This window comes from Diceros bicornis, chromosome 27 (assembly GCF_020826845.1).
Source record: "Diceros bicornis minor isolate mBicDic1 chromosome 27, mDicBic1.mat.cur, whole genome shotgun sequence".
In the NCBI taxonomy this organism is placed as follows: Eukaryota; Metazoa; Chordata; class Mammalia; order Perissodactyla; family Rhinocerotidae; genus Diceros; species Diceros bicornis.
The window spans coordinates 25,136,475-25,151,673 of NC_080766.1; positions in this window are offsets into that span (position 1 = coordinate 25,136,475).

The window sequence follows — 15,199 nt, forward strand, 5'->3', positions numbered from 1 at the left end:
ATTCACATGTCATCTTTTTTTTCATAGCTCTGTATATTACGCAAGGATTTTTTTTTTCATTTTACAGATAAAAAAATTGCTTTGAAGTGAAATTCTCCAAAACTACACTGGGAATAACTAGCGGCGCAAGGGCTTAAACCTAGGACTTACATCTCTAAATATTGTATTTTTTATACTTAAAATGCTGGGCATTCTGTTGGAACTTCACTGAGACATCCCACCTTGCAGGGCCCCGAATGATCAACAATATGCTTTGGTAGAGCCATTTAGCTAAGATTAGAGTGCAATTCTACAGTTATGAAGGGCAGTTTATCTCTCTTCATGCAGAGACTGCTCACCTCTATAGGATTTTTAGTTTGTTTGTTCGGCTTTATTCATAGCACATTCTCTTTGACATGGTTAAATTGCTCAGTCATCCCTCCTAAGTGCCTGACATCATAAAACCCCCATGGGGCAACTCTTTCTAAAAACTGCATGTCCCATATTCAAAGCCATTCTTAAGATATCTTCCTGTAATTTCACTCTCTAAATAATGACAAAAATACGTAAATCTCATCATATATTTATACATATAAACAAACATATTATATGCTCTTCTAGACACTTTGGTAATACATAATATTTCAAAATTGATTTATTGTCACTATCTTTGACTATTTCTATTACTAAAGAACATAGAGTGACAATACATTACCTAGGTTAAATAATCTAATTCTACACCTTCTAATAATTATTCTAGTATATTTTTCAATACTTTCCTTGAAAAATATCTATATATCTTCCTGTTGGAATAAAATTCAAATATTCTGACAAGTAGTCAAAATTAAATACATTTTCAGTTAATGTGGAGAGTAAATGACCTAAAATCATAAATCTAGACAATAGCATAATATATGAGATTTTTCTGCAGGTGAAAAAGGCTCTTTGAGCAGAAACCTAAAATTAGATTTTTAGAGAGCTCCGTGTAGAGCTAGGGCTGTGCAAACCAGTTAAAAGTCGAGAGTAGATTATTAACTGTCTAACAAGCCATGCTAATAAAATAACTGTGTACTGTTTATTTCCATAAAATATACAGCATAAATAGTTTTGTATTCATGCTAAACTGTCTCCCAGATATCTGGGTTACTATCTAGATCCTCCAAAGAATATATATGATAAATAGTTTGGTATAATTTATAGCAAAGAACAGAATTCCCTTATAGATTAATCTCACCACAATGTTTAAAGCCTAACGCTAGAAACCTTGAACCCTCTTATACCTGGTTTCCATCTCCATAAGCAGCAGACTGATTGGGTCTCTATCGGATCCACCAGTTTTCTTTCCTATCTTTATTAATAGTTTGCTCTTCAGATCAATATAGCAAGAAATAATAAATGGAGTAGCTCGAATAGGTCTAGGTATCCTGTTGCTGCCTGTTCTCTTTACATACTTCACTTATATTCTTGTCTAGAACTAAGTGATTGATTTCATGTGTTTCAGGTAGCCTCAATTATAAATTGCAGTAATAATGGTCAACCTACCTATAGCTCTTTACTGATTCTTTACATATATTTTCTAATTTAAATTAAACAGAACTCAAGATTTTGGCTATTGATTAATAATCAGTTATATATATTCATCAAGTGCCTACTATGTGACGATACTTATGCTTGATGCTAGGAAAATAAAGGTCAACCACAACAACAACAAAAGCCAAACTCCTATCCTCACAGAGCTTAGAATTGGTAGTAGAAATGGGTATTAAATAAACAATCAAATAGCGTAAATGCTATGAAGAAAAATTAATGATTATATGAGAGCCAATAATAGGGGGTTTGACTAATACTGCAGGTCTTAGAAGAGCCCTGAGGGAGGGTTGATGGAATTAATATCTAAGGATGATGGAAAGTAGTGAATGGGGTGGGAAGAATGTTTCAGGCGGAGTTTTGGTAGCTGCAGTTCCTGGTCCGGGGCATGTAGTGAGGTAAACAAGATTGGTGTGATTGATAGTGACAGAGTTGGAAGAAGCATGATAGGAAATGAATGTGGAGATGTAGGTCATGTCTTTATTGGCCATAGTAACAATAATTTGAAGTTAGGACAGATAGCTAAATATGCATTTGAAAAGATTACATTGGCTTCAGTGTTTTAAATATTTGTGAATGTGTGTGCATGGATATCAGGTGGAGAAGGGAGATGTGGGGATACCAGCCATTGCAATGACTTAAATGAGAGACAAAGTGGCCAGGACTAACAGTCAACTATGGAGAAGTGGATAGACTCAAGATATAGTTATGAAGAAAAATGATAGGGCCTAGAGATAACACAAATCGGTGGCTGAAAAGGGAAGATGTAACACATTACTCTCATGTATCTGAGATTCTAGAGTAAGCTGGATTTTGTACAATAGGAAGATGATAATAGTCCTCACTAAATTAGAGATCATTGGATCATGGTCAAGTTTTGGGAAAAATATAAAGAGTTCAAGTTTGGTCACATTGAGTGTGGGGTAGCTGAGAGCTACCCAAGGGGAGATGTTCTGTAGGTAGTTGACTGAGTTCATAAGAGAGGGTTGAGCCAGAGTAATATACTTGAGTGTCAACAGTGTAATATAGAGTAATAGAAGCTTTGCTTTCCATAGAAGATTACATTTCTAAAATGTGTTTTTAAATTTGGCGTAATACTTTGATGGAGCAATATGAAGATATTGCAAAGTTTGTGTTTCGAATTTTATTGTAAACAGCAATAACTGTACGACACCTTGGAAAAGAAAATTAACTTAGAGCTTTTAAAATTACTACAAGGTTGGCTTTATGGGGATTTAGATCAGATAAAACTAGAGAACAAATTCTTCTTTTGTTTACAACTCAATACATATACTCGACAGGCTGACAGTCTCCACTAAGATAGAATTTGAAAATATTGCTAAAAGAAGCAAGTTTAACTATGTGTAAACTTGTTCAACGTGTATGTGTGTGTTCATGTGGTTTATCTACCAGACACACATATAAATAGCACTCTAATGTTCCAGGAAATATTCTAGTTGCTTTACTTGTTTTAACACAGTTAATCCTTAGGGAAAAAAAAGAAGCCTATGAGATAGGTAGTTTTAGTTTTCCCATTTTGTAGACGAGGAAAATGAATCACAAAGGAACTAAATGTCTTTTTATAGCTCATCCAGATAGCAAAGAAAAAGACTAGGAATCAAACATTGTTGGCCTGCTTTCGGTGTCCCCAGTCTTGTGTAGATGGCACTATTGTTTCAATTATTCCCTCACTCACCTACCCTGTCATAAGATTACTTACCCTCATCCCATTGTCACGACTTGCATTGATCTCCTGTGGGAAAAATATTCTTTCCCACCTCATCAGATCATGCTCAGCCATTTGACTTGCTCTGGCTAGTGGAACGTAAGCAGAAGTGAGAGATGCCAGGCTAAGCATAAGATTTAAGAATCATCAAGTGGTTTTACCAGCTCTCTTCTCCCCTGCTTCAACAACAGTATGTGACAGGTAGGGCCTATGCCTTCAATCTCGGTCTCAGAATAAGTTGCATGAATATAGACACAAACAACCCTAACATTTACTAACATCAAAAGTAAACAAAAAATAAACTTATGGTTGTAAGACATGCATTATGGTTCAAGATAATTTAAACTTAATTTAATGTTTCTCTTTACGGGAGTGATAATGAATAAAAGGTTGAGAAATACACCTGTAAGACAATGCGGTCTTGGAGTTGTCTATTCCCACAGCCTTACCTAATGAAGCTTGACTGTTACTAATTTTTAACTACTGTATAATGATTTCTCACAAAAAAGTCTGTTTATTGATAAGCAAATAAATGATGTACTCAAGATATTAAATGCTTTAATGCCGTAGAATGACATCATCACAGATATCCTTTTGAACGTGTACATTGCTTTACCAACTATATTTTCTCATTAAAACAAGAACTCTGGCAATGAACTTTGGACAACTGGGAATCCTCTGGTTATTTCACTAAGAATCACTCATATAAAATATATTCTAGTACTCCTATAAGTTTGATGTATTTAAAACTTATGTTTTATTTTACTTAGAGCTCAACAAGTGGAGAAATCTGGAAGACACCTCCTTAATCAAGTATTCCAAGTTGACACCACAAATAATAAGACATGTCATGCACTCCTTGATGAGACACTAAGTAGGCCCACGATAACATCTTGGCATTATTGAAAAATGCATAACCTTGATATAATCCTGGAAAAAGCATCAGATGAACCCAAACTGAGATGCACACTACTGACTAGCACTCTTCGAAATATCATGGCAGGAAAGACAACGAAATCCTGAAGAACTATCACAGATTGAAGGAGTCTAAGGAAACAGAGCAAGGAATGCAGTGTGGGACTTTGGATCTTGAAATGTAAAAGGGAATTAACAGAAAAATTGGTGAAATTATAAAAAGATCTGTATTATAATTAATAGTATTGTACCAATTCTAATTTTCTGGTTTCATTAATTGTACTGTGCTGATGTAAGTTTTTAATTCTAAGTTAACTGAGTGAAGGGTGTACATACACTGTGATCTATTTTTGCAACTTTTCTGTGACTCTAAACTCATTTTAGAATAAAAAAGTAGGTTTATAACAGGTGAATCTTTTGCTTCTTAATGCTATAAAATTTAATAAACAAAATCTGGATGTTTTCATCAAAACATTCTATTGTTATATAACAAGCCATCCAAAATGTATTGCCTTAAACTATTTGTTTTTCAAGATTCTTTGGATCAGCTGTTGGTGGACTGGACCCTCCTGGGTGATCTTTCTGTTGAGCTTTCTCATGGCAGCTGGAGGGTTATCTAGCAGTTGGGTGATCATATCTTATGATTGGGGAATCGCAGTTTGCTTCCAAGTGCCCTTTCATCCTCCAGTAAGTTAGCTCAGACATTTTTCACATGGGGGTCTTAAGATTCCAAGAGCAGAAGGAGGGCAAGTTCCAACGTTCAAGAATTTCTCAATTCTTTTCTTACATCATATGTATTAATGTTATATTGGCCAAAACAAATCACATAACTTAACCCATCTCTTACAGGTATGAGCTACAGTATCTCATTGCAAAGGAGGGTCAACATTCAGAGATAGAAAGAGTGTGTGGCTGTTGCTTTTGCAATCTATCATGCTTGCCCAGTTTATCTCAGTCCCCTTTTCACATTAGATGTTCTGCCTCTGTATTTTAGAAATAGCTCTCCCTTCAATGCCAGGGATGATGTCTGATTAGTTCTTTGTATCTAGCACAAACACGAATTCAATAACTGCTCAAGAATAAATTAATGATTGATTAAATGAAATAATTTATTAGCTTCCTTGTAATAATGAACAGAAATTTGGGAGACTTGGCATTAAAATATAAAATGTATTATGTATTAATCTTTATTTGTATTGATAATACTGTGTACAATTTTCTATAAGGTTTTTAGGCTTTTATCTTTCAGTTCTGTCATCTATATAATTTTTCTCTCCTTTTCATTCTAATAAATGGTTCACTCTGGCTATACTTGAATTTTTGTTCTTCTGTATTTTGATTTTCAGAGAGATTTATGTTTATTAATTATGTTTATTGATTTTTTATTGATTTTTATTAATATAATTGCTTAATTCCATAGATATTTGTTGAATTCCCAGTGTGGGACAAGCAGGGTATTTGGTTATTCTCAAAACCGTATTTCCCAGAACTGTTAACAATTAGTAGAATACAATTTTCTTGTTGCTCAGGCATCATATGGGCAGTTTTGCTTTATTTTAAAAAATCAAATGCCTTGGATTTTACCACTGTTTAATATCACCATCATCATCATCAACAAAAACAAATTGATTAATTACTTCAAATTTAAATAATGAACATTAAACAAACCATTGAAAATGTTAATTCACAAATAAGAGCAATCAAGATTTATATTAAAATTTTATTAAATTAAGCCAATTAAGATTTATTTGGTAAAGAAACATTACCATATAAACATTAATAATTTTTAAACCTGGAGTGCATAAAAAGTTTGTTTTTCATAATTTGAGGAAAACATCTGGTTTTGTTCATTATTTTATATTCAACACCTAGTTCAATGACTGATAAGTTGTAAAAAAACAAAAAATCCAATTCGAATCATGAAGTAAGGAATGAGTGTTGCTGGCATTTACAACACGGTAGATGTAACCCTAGGAAATTTATCCTTTAACTGTTTATCCCCCTCTTTTACATTAAACGGTAAAAGAAAATTCCTTTATTAAATGTCTTTTATTCATGAATAATTTTGCCTAACCATTCTTTAAATGGAAAAAAAATATCCACACTACTAGAATATTAGAATGAATTAATTTTATTTTAATTTATTGCCTCTTCTATAGTGCCTTTTGTGGTCAGGGCTTATATATTTTTGGGGTTTATTACATTTTTTCTTTTTTTCTTTAATTGAAGTATAGTTCACATATAATATTATATTAGTTTCAGTGTACAACATAGTGATTCAACATTTATATACATTATGAAATGATCACCATGACAAGTCTGTCACTATACAAAGTTACTACAATATTATTGACTATATTCCCTATACTGTACATTACATCCCCTGACATTTATTTTATACCTGGAAGTTTGTATCTGTTAATCTCCTTCACCTATTTTGCCCATCCCCCCAAACATCTCTCCTTTGATGACCACCAGTTTGTTCTTTGTATCTATGAATTTGTTTCTGTTTTGTTTTGTTTGTTCATTTGTTTTGTTTATTAGATTCCACATATAACGGAAATCATGTAATATTTTCTTTCTCTGTCTGATTTATTTCACTTAGCATAATATCTTCTAGGTCCACTCATGTTGTCTCAAAAGACAAGATTTCATTCTTTTTTATTGTTGAGTAATAGCCCATCATATACATGCACCACAACTTCCTTATCCATTCATATATTGATGGGCCTTTAGGTTGCTTCTATATCTTGGCTTTGTAAATAATGTTGCAATGAACATAGGAGTGCATTATCTTTTCAAATTAGTGTTTTCGTTTTCTTCAGATAAATACCCAGAAGTGGAATTAGTGTATCATATGGTAGTTCTATTTTTAATTTTTTGAGGAACCTCCATACTGTTTTCCACAGTGGCTGCACCAGTATACATTCCAACCAACAACGTATAAGGGTTCCCTTTTCTCCACATCTTTGTCAATGCTTGTTATTTGCTGTCTTTTTGATAATAGCCATTCTGACAGGTGTGATGTGATATCTTATTGTGGTTTGATTTGTATTTTTCTGATGATTAGTGATGTTAAGCATCATTTTGTGTGTCTGTTCGCCATCTGTGTGTCTTTTTTTTTGGAGAAATGTCTATTTAGGTCCTCTGCCCATTTTTAAATCAGATTGTTTGTTTTTCTGACATAGAGTTGTATGAGTTATTTATATATTTTGGATATTAACCCCTTATTAGATATATCATTTGCAAATATCTTCTCCCATTCAGTAAGTTGCCTGTTGTTTTTTTTTTTTTTTTTTTTTTTTTTTGGGTGTTGATGAAGTTGGGTTTATTTTTTTTTTAATTTTTTGTTTATTGCAGTAACATTGGTTTATAACATTGTAAAAGTTTCAGGTGTACATCATTGTACTTCTATTTCTGCATAGATTACATCATGTTCACCACCAAAATACTAATTACAACCCATCACCACGCACATGTACCAAATTATCCCTTTCACCCTCCTCCCTCCCCCCTTCCCCTCTGGTAACCACCAATCCAATCTCTGTCCCTATGTGTTTGTTTATTGTTGTTATTATGTAGAAACAAACACATAGGGACAGAGACTGCCTGTTGTTTTGTTGACGGTTTCTTTTGCTGTGCAAAAGCTTTTTAGTTTGATGTAGTCTCATTTGTTTATATTTGCTTTTGTCGCCTTTGCCTGAGGAGACATATTCAAAAAAATATTGCTAAGACCTATGTCAGAGAGATTATTGCCTATGCTTTCTTCTAGGAGTTCTATGGTTTCAGATCTCACATTTAAGTCTTTAATCCGTTTTGAGTTAATTTTTGTATGTACTGTAAGAAAGCGGTCGAGTTTCGTTCTTTTGCATGTAGCTGTCAGTTTTCCCAATACCATTTATTGAAGAGACAGTCTTTTCTCCACTGTATAGTCTTGCTTCCTTTGTCATAGATTAATTGACCATATAAGCATGGGTTTATTTCCGGGCTCCCTATTCCATTCCATGGACCTGTGTGTCTCTTTTTGTGCCAGTACCATACAGTTTTGATTACTCTAGCTTCGTTGTAGAATTTGAAATCAGGGAGCATGATACCTCCAGCTTTGGTCTTCTTTATCAAGATTGCTTTGGCTATTTGTGGTCTTTTGTGGTTCCATACAAATTTAAGGATTATTTGTTCTAGTTCTGTAAAAAATGCCACTGGTATTTTGATAGGGATTGCATTGAATCTGTAGATTGCTTTGGGTAGTATGTACATTTTAACAATATTACTTCTTCCAATCCATGAGCACAGTATCTTATCATTTATTTGTGTTGTCTTCAATTTCTTCCATCAATGTCTTATAGTTTTCAGAGTACAGATCTTTCACCTCCTTGGTTAAACTTATTTCTAGATATTTTATTCTTTTTGATGCAATTGTAAATGGGATTGTTTTCTTAACTCCCCTTTCTGATTGTTCATTATTATTTCATAGAAATGTAGCAGACTTCTGTATATTGCTTTTGTATCCTGCAACTTTACTGAAATCATTTATTAGTTCTAATTTTTTTTGTGGAATCTTTAAGGTTTTCTATAGATATTATCATGTTATTTGCAAATAGTGTTAGTTTTACTCCTTCCTTTCCAATTTGGATGTCTTTTATTTCTTTCTCTTGTCTCATTGTTGTGGCTAGAACTTCCAATACTATGTTGAACAAAAGTGGCAAGAGTGGGCATTCTTGTCTTGTTCCTGATTTGAGAGAAAATGCTTTCAGCTTTTCACTGCTGAATGTGATGTTAGCTGTGGGTTTGTTGTATATGGTCTTTGTTATGTTGAGGTATGTTCCCTTTATACCTACTTTGTTGGGATTTTTTTTTTTTTTAAGCATAGATGGATGTTGAATTTTGTCAAGCGTTTTTCCTGCATCTACTGAGATGATCATATGATTTTTATCCTTCATTTTGTTAATGTGGTGTATTGTATTGATTAATTTGTGGATATCGTACCACCCTTGCATCCCAGGGATAAATCTCACTTGATCATAATGTATGATTCTTTTAATGTATTGCTAAATTCAGTTGGCTAATGCTTTTTGGAGGACTTTTGCATCTATGTTCATCAGGGATATTGGCCTGTAGTTTTTTTTGTAGTGTCTTTGTTTGGTTTTGATATTAGGATAATGCTGGCCTCAAAGAATGACTTTGGAAGTGTTTATTCCTCTTCAATGTTTTGGAATAGTTTAAGAAAAATAGGTATTAACTGTTCTTTAAGTGTTTGGTAGAATTTACCTGTGAAACCGTCTGGTCTTGGACTTGTTTTTTGGGGGTTTTTGATTACTGGTTCAGTTTCATTACTAATAATCAGTCTGTTCAAATTTTCTATTTCTTCCTGGTTAAGTCTTGGAAGATTGTATGTTTCTAGGAATTTATCCAGTTCTTTTCGGTTGTTCAATTTGTTGGTGTGCAATTGTTCATAATCTCTAATGTGGTGTTTGTTGTAATATCTCCTCTTCCATCTCTGATTTTATTTATTTGAGCCCTCTCTCTTTTTTTCTTGATGAGTCTGACTGAAGATTTATCCATTTTTTTTATCTTTTCAAAGAACCAGTTCTTAGTTTTATTGATCTTTTCTATTATTTTTTAGTCTCTCTTTTATTCGTTTCCACCCTGACTTTAATATTCCTCACTTTTACTAACTTTGGGCTTTGTTTGTTCTTGTTTTTCTAATTCCTTTAGATATAAAATTAGATTTATTTGAGATTTTTCCTGTTTCCTGAGGTAGGCCTGTATCAATAAAAACTTCCTTCTTAGAACTGCTTTTTCTGTGTGCCATAGATTTTGGAATGTTGTATTCTCATTTTCGTTCTTTTCAAGGTATATTTTGATTTCCTCTTTGATTTCTTTGTTGATCCATTGGTTGTTTACTAGCATGTTGTTTAGCCTCCACATGTTTGTGTTTTCTCCAGTTTTCTTTCTGTTATTGACTTCTAGTTTTATACCACTGTGGTCAGAAAAGATGCTTGAGATGATTTCAATCTTAAATTTATTGAAACTTGTTTTGTGGCCTAACATGTGATCTATCCTGGAGAATGGTTCATGTGAACTTGAAAAGAATGTGTATTTTGCTGTACCGGGATGGACTATTCTACATATATCTATTAAGTCCATCTGGTCTACTGTGTAATTTAAGGCCAATGTTTCCTTATCGATTTTCTGTCTGGATGATCTATCCATTTGTGTAAGTGGGGTGTTAAAGTCCCCTACTATTATTGTATTACTGTTGATTTGTCTCTCTATGTTTATTAATATTTACTTCATGTATTTAGATGCTCCTATATTGGGTGCATAGATATTTACAAGTGTTATATCCTCTTGTTGGATTGATCCATTTATTATTATGTAATGCCCTTCTTTGTCTCTTGTTACAGTCTTTGTTTTAAAGTCCATGTTGTCTGATATAAGTATTGCTACCCTACCTTTTTTATTTCCATGTATATGGGGTATCTTTTTTCATCCCTTCACTTTTAGTCTGTATGTGTCTTTAAATCTTAAATGAGTCTCATGTAGGTAGCATATATATGGGTCTGTTTTTTTATTCACTTAGCCATTCTATGCCTTTTGATTGGAGAATTTAGTCCATTTACATTCATGTAATTATTGATAGATACGTACCTATTATAATTTTGTTAATTTTTTTGATTGTTTTTTAAATTTTTCTCTGTTCCTCTTCTCTTGTACTCTTCCCTTGTAATTTGTTGACTTTCTTTAGTGTTATGTTTATACTACTTTCTCTTTATTCTTTGCATATCTATTATAGGTTTTTGGTTTGTGGTTACCGTGAGGTTCATGTATAAAAACCTGTGGATAGAGCAGTCTATTTTAAGTCGATGGTCTCTTATACTTAAGCACGTTCTAAAAGCACTACCTTTTTATTCCCCCCACATGTTTTATGTTTTTGACATCATATTTTACATCTTTTTATTTTGTGTATCCTTTTACCAATTATTGTAGATACAAATGATTTTACTACTTTTGTCTTTTAACCTTCAAACTAGCTATGTAGATGTTTAATCCATTAACTTTACCATATGTTTGCCACTACCAGTGAGATTTTTTCTTTCATAATTTTCTTATTTCTAGCTATGACCTTTATTTTCTGTTTAAAGAAGTCCCTTTAGCTTTTCTTGTGAGGCCTGTTTAGTAGTGATGAACTTCTTTAGCTTTTGCTTGTCTGGTAAACTCTTTATCTCTCCTTCAATTCTAAATGATAAGCTTCCCAAGTAGAGTACTCTTGGTTGTAATTTTTTTGCCTTCAGCACTTTGAATATATCCTGTCACTCCCTTCTGGCCTATAAAGTTTGTGCTGAAAAATTAGCTGATATTCTTTTGGGGGTTCCCTTGCACATAACTAGTTGTTTTTCTCTAGCAGCTTTTAAGATTCTCTCTTTATTTTTAACTTTTGAGATTTTAATTATAATGTGTCCCAGTGTGGGTCTCTTTGGGCTCATCTTATTTGGGACTCTCTGTACTTCCTGGACATCAATGTCTGTTTCCTTCACCAAGTTGAGGAAGTTTTCAGACATTATTTCTTCAAATAGGTTCTGTCCCTTTCTCTCTCTTCTTCTGGGGCCCCTATAATGCAAACGTTAATATGCTTCATGTTGTCCCAGAGGTCCCTTAAGCTATTATTGTTTTTTTTTTTTTTCTAACTCTTTTATCTTATTGCTGTTCTGATTGGGTAATTTCCACTACCCTGTCTTCCAGATTGCTGATCTGTTCTTCTACATCATTTTATCTGCTGTTTATCCCCTCTAGTGTAGTTTTCATTTCAGTTATTATATTCTTCAGCTCTGATGGGTTCTTTTTTACATGTTCTGTCTCTTTGTTGAAGTTCTCACTGTTTTCATCCATTCTTTTCCCATTACCGTAAGCATCTTTACGACCATTACTTTGAACTCTTTACTGGTAGGTTGCTTATGTCTGTTTTGTTTGTAGTTATTTTTCTGAGGTTTGTCTTCTTCTTTCATTTGGAACATACTCCTTTGTCTCCTTATTTTGCTTAATTTTCTGTGTTTTTTTCTATGTATTAGGTAGTCAGCTACATCTCCTAGTCTTAAAGGTGTCCTATGGGGCCTAGTAGTGCAATCCCCCTGGTCACCACAGCCAGGTGCTTCAGGTGTGTCTCCTGTGTAGGATGTGTGTGTCCTCCTTTTGTGCCTAGGCCGTGATTACAGCAGGTGTGCTGGTTTTGGGGGCTGGGACCCCAGAGCAGGAGTCACTTTGGAGAGATGTTGGCCAATGTGGGTCTTCCTGCTGGGGTGGGGTGAGCAGGGATAGCATGGTAAATGGAGAATATCAGAAAGGGTGCCCACCAGGGCTGGGTCAGCTAAGTAGAAAAAGAATAAAAAATGGGTGACTGCCTACATTTCTGCCCCTGGAAAATGTTCCAACAGATCCCTGCCCCTCTGACACACACCCTAAAATTAGTCCATGAATGTCCTTTACATATAACCTGGGCACTTTTCAAACTACTACCTCTGCACTGGGCCTTGGAGCAAGTGAATTTGTGCACATGACTTTTAACAGCAGAGTCTCGATTTCCTATAGCCCTCCAGCTCTCCCAGACGTAAGTCCTGCTGATTTTCAAAGCCAGACATTATGGGGGTTTGTCTTCCCAGTGCAAGTCTCTCGGGCTATGGAGCCCGATGTGGGGCTCAGGCCTCCCACTCATCTGGGAAGACTTCTGTTGTTGTGATTTCCCTCCAGCTTGTGGGTCACTGCCCTGGGGGCTATGGGTTGTGACTAGACTATGTTTTTGTCCCTCCTACCTGTGTTGAAGTACTTTTTTTCTCTATAGCCTGGGTTGTGGAAAATCTGTTCTGCTACTCTTCAGATCATTCTCAGTGACAGTTGTTCTATATGTAGCTGTAATTTTGGTGTGTCTGTGGGAGGAGGTGAGCTAAGGATTTTCCTACATTACCATCTTGATCTGCTCCCTCACATATTTTTCTTATACTTCTTGAAAACCATTAGAGGAGCACTAACTTAGAGGAACTGTAATTTTGGCATCTGTGAGAGCAGTAAAATATATGCTAATGGCTAGCTCTTGTCCTTCTTTCTTTTGATTCTCCACATATCCTCTATTTCTTGTAAAGAAAATCCAGATGGAGAGTAGTCACTTCTTAGTACTTTGTTTTTACAAGAGATGAGAATATAATGCTTTTACCTTACCTTACTGATGCACCAGGCCTTTGCATATCTAAGAAAAAAATAAATAAAAACAACTCTAAACTTAAAGAAAAATATGAGAAACAGAGAGAAAAAGAAATCTAATTTACTTTTCTTTCATCTCCCTGTTTTTCTTCTTCATTTATTTTCTACAACAAATCCATTCCTCAACAATTGCTAATGACACTTGAATTAACAGTCTCTCTCTAATCAGGTTGTGAAAATAATAGATGTTCAGTTGTTGTTTTCATTTCCTATTTCTAGAATCATCAGCATTCTCTTCCTGAGTAAAGCAAGAAAGTCATTAATTAGTATAAACAGCGGTTACTGTAAAGTCAACAAGCTTCCAATGTGCAATCAAAGCCAGCCATCTACATAGAATACAAGCTATAATCAGGACAGAGCCTTATGCATAACAAGTAAGAGATAAGTATAGCAGAATCTTGTCAGGCCACAATAATCTAAGATTGTAGAGTATAAACTTTTTTTTTTAATCAAACCAATCCAGTTAGAGCAGCAAAGTCAAAGCTACCATGTTATTTAAGTGATAAACCATCTGTAGGGTATGTAGGTAAAGAGCAGTCAACCATTTCCTAAGATATCCCTACATCCTGTAGATCCACCTCAGGGTGTTTCATAACAGCAGGAAGCATATTTGAGAAATGGCTCATCGCTTTGCTTTGCAGCTCTCATCAATATAAAGCAGTTCTTGAAACTATGTGTTTCTGTTCTGAAGCTTATTGTCGCCTATATTTTCCTTCTACAACTTGATTTTACCTGCGTGGTAGATTTGCTGTATATTGAAACAGACCTGAAAAATTATAGAGAACTAAAAGCATTGGGTTTATGAACTGTCTTAGATGAATTTTTCTTTGCTTCTTTTGAATAATAATAACAAGAGGATAGAAGATTCATCTCAATACAATAAAACCTACAAAGTTATATTAACCATTCAAAATTAACTCACCATTCATATTTCCTCTATATTCCATAAGCACAGCATGACATTTGATTTTTTATTTATATAGCGACCTTGTTAATAATTTTACATCTTTAACTATGACGAACAACATAATAGTCAAGACTAATTAAATTGGGAAAAAACCATATGGTGTATATATTAAAAAATTCTAATATTAACAATTGTCATGACTTTGGGATAAAAACGACAAAGAGGCTGGTATCCACAGACCAGAAAAATATAGTTAAACTGCTCACAAAAATTTGCACTAAATATTTTAGTGTCACTTGGACAAATCAGAAGGAGAGAAAGCGCAGAAATTTTTAAGTTTCTTTTACCTCCTGCTGAGTGTCCATGATGATTCGATCTATTGCTATTTCATCATCATGACCATCACTACCAACTTTATAGTTGGTCACCGCCTTACTCTCCTCATTCTTGAGAAACTCAATGGCTTCAATCTCTCTTACATTCTCAGGAGACGTTCCTGGGAACATGAGGTAAAAATTGCAATGACTGACTTCTCTAACATTTTTCTCCCTACCTCCTAGCCTACCTACGATAGATGCATTCAGATTTATTTACTCAGATGCCACCTTCACCGCCTGAGTAAAAAGTCTCATAGCATGGTGGTGGATTGTGTCAAATTTTCTTTTTAATTATGATACATTTCCCATATTGATCCAATTTGACTTCTTAAACTTCCTCTTGCTTTAGCTTCTTTTATACTACATAATTCTTGTACCCTTTCTGCTCTTCCAAAGGCACTCACAACTCTGCTCCCCTTAACCCTCAAATAAGTATTTATTTTTTGTCTCTTCTCC